Source organism: Dicentrarchus labrax, unplaced genomic scaffold (genome assembly GCF_905237075.1).
Source record: "Dicentrarchus labrax unplaced genomic scaffold, dlabrax2021, whole genome shotgun sequence".
Lineage (NCBI taxonomy): Eukaryota > Metazoa > Chordata > Actinopteri > Moronidae > Dicentrarchus > Dicentrarchus labrax.
Window position 1 is genome coordinate 12,087,065 of NW_026136704.1, and position 12,399 is coordinate 12,099,463.

The following is a 12,399-nucleotide window of genomic DNA, read 5'->3' on the forward strand; positions in this document are numbered from 1 at the left end:
GACATATACCAGACGTTCAGGAAAAAGACAATTCTTCACTTAGCTGGATTTTTAAACAGAAACATTTTCTTATTAGCATGTTCTAAAACTGGCAGTATACTCAGTGTGTTCTCACAGGAAAAAGGTCTCACAGGTTTTATCTAAAAACAGCCAAACATTATTTGGCTTTGATTGTTCAAAATACAATAACATCTCAGTACTCAAATCATCACACAAATGTTGCTGAGTTGCACTAAGTATGCACAGATCTTCCTGTAGCACTCCATTCAACAAATGAATCTGACTTGATCAGCCTAATTTCTGAGATTCATGCAAACAACACGATAACCAGACACATACATACACTACCTAGAGTAAAATAATGGGAACAATACAAGTCCATTATAAGCCTTTGTTTTCTAGATTGTTCATGTCTATGAATAGAAGCTACATGCAGCCATGGCAGTGCTGAGCATATAGCAGCGAAGCAGAACTCCAGGCTGTGAGTGAAAGAAAAATGCTACCCCATTTTGGATTTAACTCAAGTTTTGAGTTTGATGGTATTGAGTTTGATTGACTTAACCAGCTAGTGAAGCCGTTGAAGTTTTTGTTATGTTACATGCGTTGTTGACGAGAAATCTTGTGAATGGAGCGATTCGCTTGGATGGTCACCATGTACCACAGTAATTCTAGACTCTGTGTTTGCCTCCTTAATATTTGCTGATCACGCACAGCAAGCTGTCAGTTAAACAGACAGTAAATTGAAAAGCACAGTCAATCAAACCACCCCTGTTTCCTCCAATTATTATCTGTTCATAACCTTACACACGTGCCTTGCGTCATTTAAAGTATTTATTTTAACCCCAATCATGATTTTTCCTAAACTTAAAGTAATTTTGTTGCCCAAACCTAACCAAACAGTGATCGTTTCATGAACCAAACATGAACCACTGTGTTAAAAAATGCATCTCATACAGACCCTAAAGGGTTGCTGACATCTGTGGCATCTTTATCTGACTGCCTGGGATGAGAACCTTTTGATAAAACACCCCTTAAAAATGCATGTTATTTATATTATTATATTATTTATATTTATCTTATATAATAAATATCTATCAAACAAATAATTATGTTTACATGAAAATCAGAAACACTGAATTTATGGATTTTATTTAAATTTATAGTTTTTACAGTAATGTTTCAATAATTTACAATAGTCTAATGAATCAGATGTAATTTTGACTGTCATCACCAATGATGTGCAATTGTTACAAATAATTAGACAGTGGAAATAAAGAACTCATGGTCCAATTTGCACACATCAAAATAGAAATTATAAAATAAATGGAAACACAATATGTCTTCTATATGACATAAAGATTTGCTTTTCGTGAATGTAATAATTTGATTAAGTTGATTTCCCTCACAGATCTCTAATTTCTTGGAACCAAATAGAAATGAAACTATAATTCTCTCTCTTCATTTTATGGTTTCCCTTTAAATGTATTTAGATTTGGTGAAAAGCAGTGGTTTTCACAAAATCTACAAAGTCAGATGTTTATATGTTATGACACATGAATAAGAAGTACGATAAGTCTGACAGGGAGAAATCGTCTGGGTGCATTTGCATCTCCCACTCTGCCATCTAAATCTCTAAGAAAAGCCTTTTCTCCAAGAGCTTAAAACAACATCACAGACAGGCTGGTGTCGGGAGAGATTTTTTTTTCTGAGCCACAGTTTGTCTTTAGCTTTGTGAACACCCAGATTTCAGACGAAGATGAAAAACAAGCATTCTTGCACTCTAAGATGGATGGCTCTGAAGTCTCTAAATGTCAGTCCTGCATCAGCAAAAGTTGGGGATATTGATCCTTCATAAAAAGAATTTGTTCAAAATAACGTAGTGGCTCATTCTATCACTTTGGTTGGCCAAATATAGTCAATAACCTAGTGTCATTTATGTATGTGTGTGTAATATACTATAATCATTGAGAGCTGGCCCTTATTTACAATAATTTTGAGTAAGATCTGACAAGAAATAAGATATTAAATTAATCAAAAAATTATAAGCAAGCATTTAATTTATTAAAACTCTGATAAAACATAAAAGATAAAATAAAACAAATAATGTAAGCTCTGCACCATGCTGCCACTCACTGGCATAGTTTGCACAATCTAGTACTGCAACAGAAATCCCCTTATCTGCATATGTGCAGGTCTCTGTTTTATTGTTTGTATCAATGGGCTCCTGCATGCAGAGCATGACCAGGCAAAGGGTCATCTGGAGCACTTTGTTTAGCATCTTATCTGCCCAGCTCATGTTGTTCAGCAGCAAACATGAGCCTTGACAGTGACCTTTTTTAAATTTCACCAGCCTATACGTGTATCATTTCTCGTGCAGCCTATGGTGGAAACATAAATTTGTCTCTCAATAGTCCCTGCTATTGTTTACCATATGATATTTTTCTATCACAAATTAAACCCATCTCCCAGTTAAGCTTTAAACTAATAGCCAATGATGACACACTTAAGTTTTCCTTAATCTTTCCCAGCCAGTCACATTTAGTAAATTTCCTCAGAAAGTTATATTTGACATTTTGACGTATGTGGCTGTCTACAGTGTTGAAGATTTAAATTACAACATGCAGAGGGAAGTGTGTATGGCTCACTTAATCACTTTGAAAATAAAAGTCAGAAAAATGATTTGCTTGTCCATCGGGTGAAATGTGGCAAAAATGCTTTTCCTGCTCTAAGCATGTTTTGAATGGAAATGAATCACTGTGGATTTCAGAGAACCAGGCCTCCAGGAGAAATATCTGCTGTTGTTAACACAACGTGATAAATGATCGTGGCGGTAACTTTGAGCACATTTTAATCATTTACCCATAATGACAAATTTCTGGAAGCTGGAGAGCCTTATTGAGACATCAGTTTTGTTGATGGGTGGGACCTCTTTTATGGTCATTAATGAATCAAAGCAGTTCGTATTGTTGTGTTGTTAAACCTTGGCGGTGCAAGCAAATTCATGTGCAACTGGCAAGGGATCTTCTTTCAGAACTGTGCCAAACATAATAAAACTTGTGTTTGTTTTAAAAGGATTGCAGTGCCCCACGAGTGTGTGCTTTTTTTGTTAGGGAACAAAAATATTAAAATATAGAAATATAGAAATTCACATGGATAAATAATAATCCTAAAAGTGCACCTGTGGTATCTGTGGTTCACAGTTGATAAGACACTACATGAATGTCTCGACGCTCTAACACTGAGATTTATTTGACTCATATTTTCAGAATATTACATTCACCCTGAGAAAAATGATGAATGTCACATAAATAAAGCCAAAGTTTTTTATTCTTCAATGAAACACAGAATTGAAATCTTTTGCTGTGAAGCCACAGGCTTCAGACCACTGAGGCTTCAGCCAGAGCCTGTTGAAGCCTTTTGCTGTAATAACCAGCTGTTGTTGATTGAACCACAGTGCCTGAGGAGTGCGCAGGCAGATGCTCTGGTGACACAGAGAAAGACGAACACCGTATGCCAGCATCAGTATCGCTGCGAATGTATGCGCTGACACATCGCTTCACGCACACACACACACACACACACACGCACACACACACACACACACACACACACACACACACACACACAGCTCTCAGCTGGGACATTAATTGTCCACAAGATCAAATGAATGGGGACAATTACAGAGGCTCATCAAGAGCACCTCTAGTCTTCCACAGTGAAGTACAAGGACCGGGTTGTTGTGCACCACTGAATGACAGTAATGAGTGAATGATCTGGAGAGGTTTGCTTGATTTTGATTGTAAGCTGCTTAATGGGATTGAGTGGAACATATGCAGTGTCTAAATGTTTTTAAACCTGACTGTAAAACCAAACTTAAAATTATCTGAGTAACAATGCTGAATCCTGTATCATCCCAAAATCTCATATTCTCCACAGCTTAAATACAGATATGCTATTCTGATAAAGACAAACTGAGGACAAACACTCACTGTGACACAAGTTGCAGTATACAAGGGTCCCTATGCATACACGAGTCCCTTGAATTAACTTTCATGGTAGTGACACAGCCCAAATGAAGGTTAACTCTTACCATGCTTTGATCATAAGTGAATCACACAGGTCAGACCACGATCAGATGAAACCTGAAGCCTCACAGTGGGGTTCTCAGCTGGGCTGCGTGGCACATATAAACCGTGTTTTGAACAAGAACACCAGTTGCTAGGTTAGAATTTGGGATTGCTAGCTGAGGACACAAATTACTCTCTAAAAAGTCTCTTTGATATTGTGGTAATCCTTTTGGACTGTAAGATCAAAGATCAGTATACAGAGACAGCATCGTAATTGCTGCCACAGACTTAAATTAAACCAACGGGTTACTTCAACGTTGGAAAAATTAGAGCGTCATGCAACAATGATGTAACAGTGTTACTTTTTAGAGCATTTTGTTTCCATGATGTCATAGCTATTCACTGCCGTATTGTGTACTTAAAGCCATGGAGAAAGACAAAAATCAAAGCAATGAGCTATGACAAAAATATCAGGTTATCAGCTTATATTTAAATTAATAGGTTTTATATCCAGACTATAACTCCTTTATAAAGTCATAATGTTAAACCTCCACATGGCACCTTTAAATGATAAGTGGTTTCATGCTGAGCAGGTAGGGTACTATGTGGAATTTAATAAGGTCAACCATTGCTTTGCTGGCAATAGGTATAAAGAATGAGCTGATGAGCTGGGTGTTGATTCTCAGGTGGATCGGCTTCACACTTTCACATAAAAGGGTAAGAGTTGTTGTATTTAATGTTAACATCAAAAGTATAACTTAATGCAGCTTTTAGAGATGTTTTGTTGTAATTGACTTGGACATGGTAGACAGAAATAGAACAGAAATGATGGTTGATTGAGTGACAGCTTACATTGAAATGTCGGATAACTGTTAAGCAACATATTTGTGTCATCTACTGAGGCATAGCCAGCTGTTGAACAACTTTTTCAAAATTCTAAAAACTATAATATATATTTAAGGTATATATTATAGTTATAGCAACACGGTATTTCAAGTAAAGTTCCCTGGATTCATGTGATATTTTACAGTGCAACGGATAAAGACACAGCAATATCATCAGCCTACAAATAACAAATCTTATAAAAAAATGAAACTGAGAGTCAATACCACTTTTAACTTCAATAAACCACAGATCCACGTCCCGACTGATAGGCTGGTTTGGAATCTTGATTATTAGAGTTATTATTATTATTATTATAATATTAAATAATAATATTATTATTATATTATAATAACATTATATAATATAAAAGATTACGGCCAAATGTTTAAAAAAGACAGAAAGAAAAACGTATCTTTTTACTCTCCTCTCCAAAACTTTCTTCTTCTTCTTCTTCTTCTTCTTCTTCTTCTTCCTTCTTCTTCTTCTTCTATTTCTTCTTCTTCTTCTTCATCATCATGTCTTTCGGGTCTGGTCCCACAGGACTGGTCCATCCTTCAGGTCGGATCCCCCTAGTGGCCCTGGCGCACTTCCGTTTTGTTGCAGCATTTTTCTGTTGCTGCGTTTTTTCTGTTGCATTTGTTTTTATTTGTTTGTGTGTTTTTGGTTTTGCATCATTCCCGTGTTTGCAGCGTTTTGCTGTTTGCGGTGCGTTTGCCCGTTTGAGGAGTGTTTGCCCTTGTCGGCCACCGTACAAAACAACAGGCACGCCGCACACACTTGTTTAAGAGTAGTAGACGTTACGTTTTGAGTGGATGGCGAGCGCGAGACGCCGAAATGGATAATATTTCCATTCAGAATAATATTCTGAATAGAAATTTTACTTTTGAAAAGTTGCCAAATGGTTCCATTGACAAGACCAAAGTGATCTGTGTGTTTTGTCGTTTTGAACTGAGCTATCATCGCAGCACGTCCAGTCTGAAATACCACTGGATGGCCGAACACACAGCTGATGCAAATTCTCTGCCCCCTCGACAAAGCCAGGTGACAATGGATGATTTTTCAATAAAAACAACATTTGCACAAAGCAAGCCGATCCACTTTTCCATGTTGATAAGAGCATTAAAATGAGAAAAAATAATGGGACAAAAAGAAATCAAGGGACATATAGAATAGATAAAAATGTGCGATTAATTGCGATTAATTGCGAGTTAACTATGACATTAATCACGATTAATCGCAATTAAATATTTTAATCATTTGACAGCACTAAGTGGAACATAATAAAATACCATATATTTTGTAATCATAACTGCTGTAACAACGGATCATTGCCAATTCATTAGTAAAAAACTAAGTGTAATCAACCTAAAAAATATTGTCTTTGCTAATGACTTGTACATCATTACCTAATCATTACTAAGTAATTGTTACAGAATTATTCATGAATGTTAAATTGTTGCACTGGACTGCACTCTAGCTTTACTAATGTATGATACATTATTTGTTTGTACATTTTCTAAACATCTGTCGTAAAGACTTTTGCACATTTTACACAATACTGAAACTCTACCTTGTTTAATTATCATGCCCTTTTTAGCTTTTGTAATATTGAACTCTGTATTTGATGGATGAATTCTTGGTGTATTCGTAGTTTCAGTCATTGTTTAAATATTTTGCATTTCATTACCCAACATTTCAATGAAGTTTTATTAGTGTAAAATAGGTCACTGGGTTGTCAATAGATGTATCTTTAATATATGTTTTTCTAAGTCAGACATATTACATGGTCTTATGTCTCCTGTGGTCCTGGTTGTGATCTAGATGGTCCACTGAAGGCTGAACCTGCCTTTGCATCCTTGGTTTAAACCCATTATCCTTTAATTCTGGCAGGTTCAGAGTATCACATGCTGCCATTTAAGGCCTGCCAGGAAACATCCCAAAATTAAATTTACCATTTTATTTATCTATTCACTCACAGTAAGCATTCTGGCAGTATTTTGACACTGACTGGATGAGTATTTTAAAGAGAGTTTGAGGCCTTTTTCTCTCACTTCTGTATTTTATCGTATTCAAAAAAAAATATATATAAATGTTTCAATGGTTAATAATGTGCCACAATGATGTAATGTTTTGGGTTCAGATATCTTCATTTAGGGACAAGCAAATATTGGTACATGTGATTGTTTGCAATTAAACTAGCACATTTCTGCCACCCCTGGAAGTCTCCTTGTCACCCCATGAAGCCGCCCCTGGCTATGTACATTACAGAAACCCATAGAGCTGGCAGGAGTCTTATCACATCCCATATCTAGGGAAGTGTATATCATATCTCACAAGGCTCTGATGAAGGTGGAGGAAATTAAGATCATTATCAGATCCAATATCAGAGACAGGGCACATGTTAACACCGTCTGTTCCAAAGCAGAGGTGTAATTGCTTTACCTTGAGCATACCATAGATAGATAGATAGATAGATAGATAGATAGATAGATAGATAGATAGATAGATAGATAGATAGATAGATAGATAGATAGATAGATAGATAGATAGATAGATAGATTGATTGATTGATTGATTGATTGATTGATAGATGGACATAGTCTAGCCCCTCTGGAAAATCCAGGACAGTTTCACCTAGACTGGCAGTCACAGCAGTATGTTATGCCATAGGTACTTTACCAGGAGTACTGGGAATATGATGCAGCAGATTCTATTTTCAGCCTCGGCACATGAGCTCTGATTGCTGGGAGGGGTGAGGAAACACAAAGCTGGCTGAATGTAGAACAGCTTGGTTACACACTTGGCCAGTATCCATCGACTCAGTTTAACTAATCAGTGTGCCGTTTAATGAGGACTGATGACACTGCAGTCCCTTAACACAACATTACCATTCAAATCCTTTTACCTGACTGTAATGGAAATAACTATGAGACAGCTATGAGAGGTTGTGTCAGCAAACTGAGAAAGTGAATAACTGCAGGAGCAGGAGAGATCTGGAAAGAGGAGAGGAGTGGTCAAGGGATGACAGAGCAGTCTAAGAATAGGAGACGACAGGACAAGGTGATAAAGGACAGGACGGTGGAAGGAGAGGCAGATGAGGAGGGGAGGAGAAGAGAGGGCATGAGAGCAGAGGACTGAGACAGGATTGGACAGGACGGGGTGGTAGAGAACAGCACTGACTCACCATTATGGTAATAGAGCACGGTAGTGAGCACAGAGCAGCCGAACAGCGCTGACTCACTCAAATGCACTTTCAGTGAAACATGGAATGTCATAGCGTACCCCAGGGAGAGCATTATCAGTCCAAGGTTACAAAATACACATAGCACTTCATTTGTCTGTGGTTCAGCTTCAGGCCGACCCCCTTGTCAGACTCCAGAAGGAGATCCTGTCTAATGGCAGATTTACCACTCCAAATTCATATTAATTCTTAAAACAATTGTTTGTTTTATTAGCTAGAGAACTGAGCTAATGTAAGCTCCTTGGGTTTGTTAAAAATGCTGTCCAGATGACTCGTCTTAAAAGGAGAACAACACAGAGACGGCTCAGAAAGGAGACAGCGCACTATAACTACTCATTTCCTGTGTCTGTGTCACGTGGGTTTCACCACTGCCCGACTACCTTTAGGAGACTAATGGCAGGTCCTCAGGGTGCTGCAGGAATGAGTCCCAAACCCTGGAATTTTTATATTTTATTGCATTTCCGGTTCCCTTGCGTCAACTCAGTGGGTTTTTGGCTGTGGTTAAGAGATTTTCATGTTTTGCTCTACAACATAAAATACGTCAGTAAATATTCAACCTGTGAATTTTGAAGCTTTTACATGTCTTAAAAAAGGCCGTTGCTAACAAGTGGCTAAATACGACTAGGTTATCAGTGACATCAGCCTGCTGTGCCTATAGTTGCCTTAGCAAAGTGTAAACTCAATGCTGTTCACTTCAGAAACCAAAACATTTGGACCATAAGTGATGTCAGGTTGTTATTTGAGACATAAAACAAGTTTTACAATTCAAGACAATTTGATGCCTCTTAAGAACATTCATGGCCATTTATTAAAACTGATTTAGTTGCACAGCACCAAATTTTCTAGCCTGGTCATTGTCTGATAGAAAGTACAATACAGTAAAATGGATTGATAAAATATGGCAAATCTTACTTGATAAGAGCAAATGATACAAAAGCTGGGTAAAAAGCAGTCACATTGGAGAGTGATTTTAAAGCCTTGACTCAGATGCAACATCTCAATGCAATAAATACAAAAGTATATTTTCATAATATTTCTGCAAGCTCAGTTGAACCATCACCACTCTCCTAATGAGCTGCTAATGAGTGTGAAATGACTGTTGAGTGCCAGATGCGCTGCCCTTTTAACCTAATAACTCATAATTGTGGGGAATACTGTAAATTACTGCATCACATAAACGGTTGATAAGTATCAATAACATGCCTTGAGGACTTTTCTACCACACTTTGTCAATTAGCATACCAGATGTCCCAGCTGAATTCTCTTTGAAGTAATCAATTTGGTATCTGTTTTCTAGGGAATGACACCTGAGCCTATATTTATGACATTTATTTCTTAATTTATTTTACATGTTATTCCCTTTTGGTGTGTTCAACTAATATGTCTTATTCTAACCTGTTTAAATTTAGTTCAGATCTTCTTGTCCCCATCAGGATGAAGTGTAATGACATGGTGATTCATTAACCTTTCAACCAGAGCAACCATCAGATCAAAATTTTCAATTTGTTCAATACCTCAATTACAGCCAATTCCTGCAAAACTAATAACATTCCTATCATCAGCCATAATTTTTTATTAGTGGTTATCAGAAAATGTTAGCATGCTAACATGCTAAACTAAGAATGAGCATGGTAAAAATTGACAATAGTGTTGTCATTGAGAGTTTAAATAATATATGTGCCCAAAAAGTGAGACCATTTGAAAGTCTACCCACTCAAAGAGCAACTTAACAAAATCTTGTTTTTGTTGATCACTAATAGTTAAACGTCAGCGCTGCTGTGATGTAGAAGTGTACAACTGGGTGTGTCAGTTCACTGTGACATCACATGTTGATGCACGTTTCTTCCTCATGTTTGAATGCCACCCATTTGTTCCCTCTTCTACAGCAGGATAAAACCAACACAAGGGATTACTTGCAGGTCCAATGTGACCAAGGTCTTGTTGACGGTCATTACAGCTGTCGGGTCTGGTGGCTGTCGACCTTTTCAGATATAACTTCTATTAAACCCATCTGTGTGAGTCATTCCAGGACATTTAGAAGGATTTAACTCTGCTGGTGCTGTCATTTGCAAACTGAGCCTTCGTTTGTGAGAGTGTTAAGCTGCTGCGAGAGGAGCATCTGCACAAACAGAGGCAAGTGGGAATGGGGGCTGCTTACACGTATGTGTTGCAAGAATTTAATGGGGGTCATGTCCTCACCTTATTGTTTTGGACCTGGGGGCTTATCTAGAATCTGCGGTGATGCAGGGTCACCATGGTGATGTCATCTTGATGCTAACACAAGTGGGAAAACTGCCTCTTTAGGTTTAATTCAGCTGGTTTTGCCTTTACAGCAGTAAAGAGCACATTTGTCTTTAGATCTTCCTCCTATTACTGTGGGAGAAAGGAGGGTACTCGGTTAGCCATTTAAGCAGATGCTGTTAATGCCACAAAAAACATTTTCATCTGTTTGGTACCGGCTCTGGCCAAGCAACTGCAAACCTCTGATAAACCCATAATGGCCTTTTTTGTTAGTGTGTCTGCACTCGCTGGGGAGCACCTACACATGCACCCGCATTAAGGAGCATTTTATGAGTGTTTACGATGGCTGATAACCTTCATGCTGTCTGGGTTGTTGATGCCTTTCAGACATTCTAAAAAACCTGTCTTGCTGCTGTTCTCTCTCTTATTTTTCTTCTGATTATGATTAACACTTCAAGGCTATTAACGACACAACATAATAACGGGGGAGGAGATTGAGATTCAAGGTCAGGACACAAATAAGGATGCAAACAAGGACAACAGGCACAACAGACCACATTTGACATTGCCATGCAACACCACCATCTGTTCAATAATATAGGGGAGGAATGATGCTACAGTATTACACATTCAATAAAAAGAATGGATATGATTGACAGTATTTATGGTTTAGTATACACTGTATTTTATAAAAATCTTACCAGTACTTACCTGTCATTCTGAATTTGTCTGACAGATGGTGATTCTATCACTGACATGAGCAGCCTTTCCTCTAGCATTTCCAGTCTGACACATTTTTTATTTCTCTCGGTTTTACAGTTGCACAGCCAGTCAAAAAACTTGTCTAAAATGATTTAATATTAGCTGTATCAAACTTTCTTTGCCACAAGTTTGATGCAGGCATGTTTTCTAATCAGGGGATTTCTTGGATTGTCAAGTTTTCTCTTGTTGTTACATTTTATGGCATTGTTATCTTTAGATAGTAAGAGCATTTTGATCATTAGACACTTATTAAAGCACTCAACCTAATATGCCATTTGCACTATATTTACTTCCCTCCTGAAATTATTTGTATTTTGTCAGTGGGAGCTAAGACAGGGAAAAATATATTTTCTCATGGGAAGGACAAACACTCAGGTAATGATGTACATCCGACGCATCAGTTTTCCCATTCTTTCCATGAAATCCAAAAATCAGAATTTTAGGCCTTAAATATAATTTGAGGTCTTAAAAATGTATTGGATTAATAAAGTTAATGTTACTTATATAAAGCAGCATTTTTCAGTCTAATTTTTAAATGTGTTTGAGGAAATGGTTATATTGATCATGCTGTAACAACTACAAAACAAAATGGATCCAATACCAATTTACCTTCCTATCAACATACAATATTTTTTGTCAGTATGGATGTCAAATAGGTCTTAAATTGCATTCATTACGGTCTTAAAAGGGTCTCAAAAGTCTTAATATAACCTGTTCAAACCTGCAGAACCCCTGCTCACTAGATGTGCTTTTTCCCCTGTTCTTCAAAATATGTTTAGTTCATAGAAATGACACAGACTGTAATTCAATGTGTCATAGCATAATCATAGAATAATCTTTATAGCAGTGTCAATGCATTTAGCAAGTGTGTAATGGTTATTTCATGGATTACAACTTAACAGTTCTCTATCATATACCACTTTATGGTGGTGCATACCAATCAGCTATACAATCAACGCTTTTACATGCACTTACTGGGTCACAGTTAGCTGAAGAAACCTGATTTCGCAGCTAGATCTCTTCAGCGGGAAGCCAGTTCTTTTAGCCATGTATCACCAGAATCAGTGCATGGCAAAGACTTCAAGGGAATTATAACTGTAGCCAGACAGCAGTGTAAAAGGAGAGATTACAACACGTAGCGATATGTTGTATTTAACATTTTTACACCAGACATATAACATATTCATATATAACATATAGTAG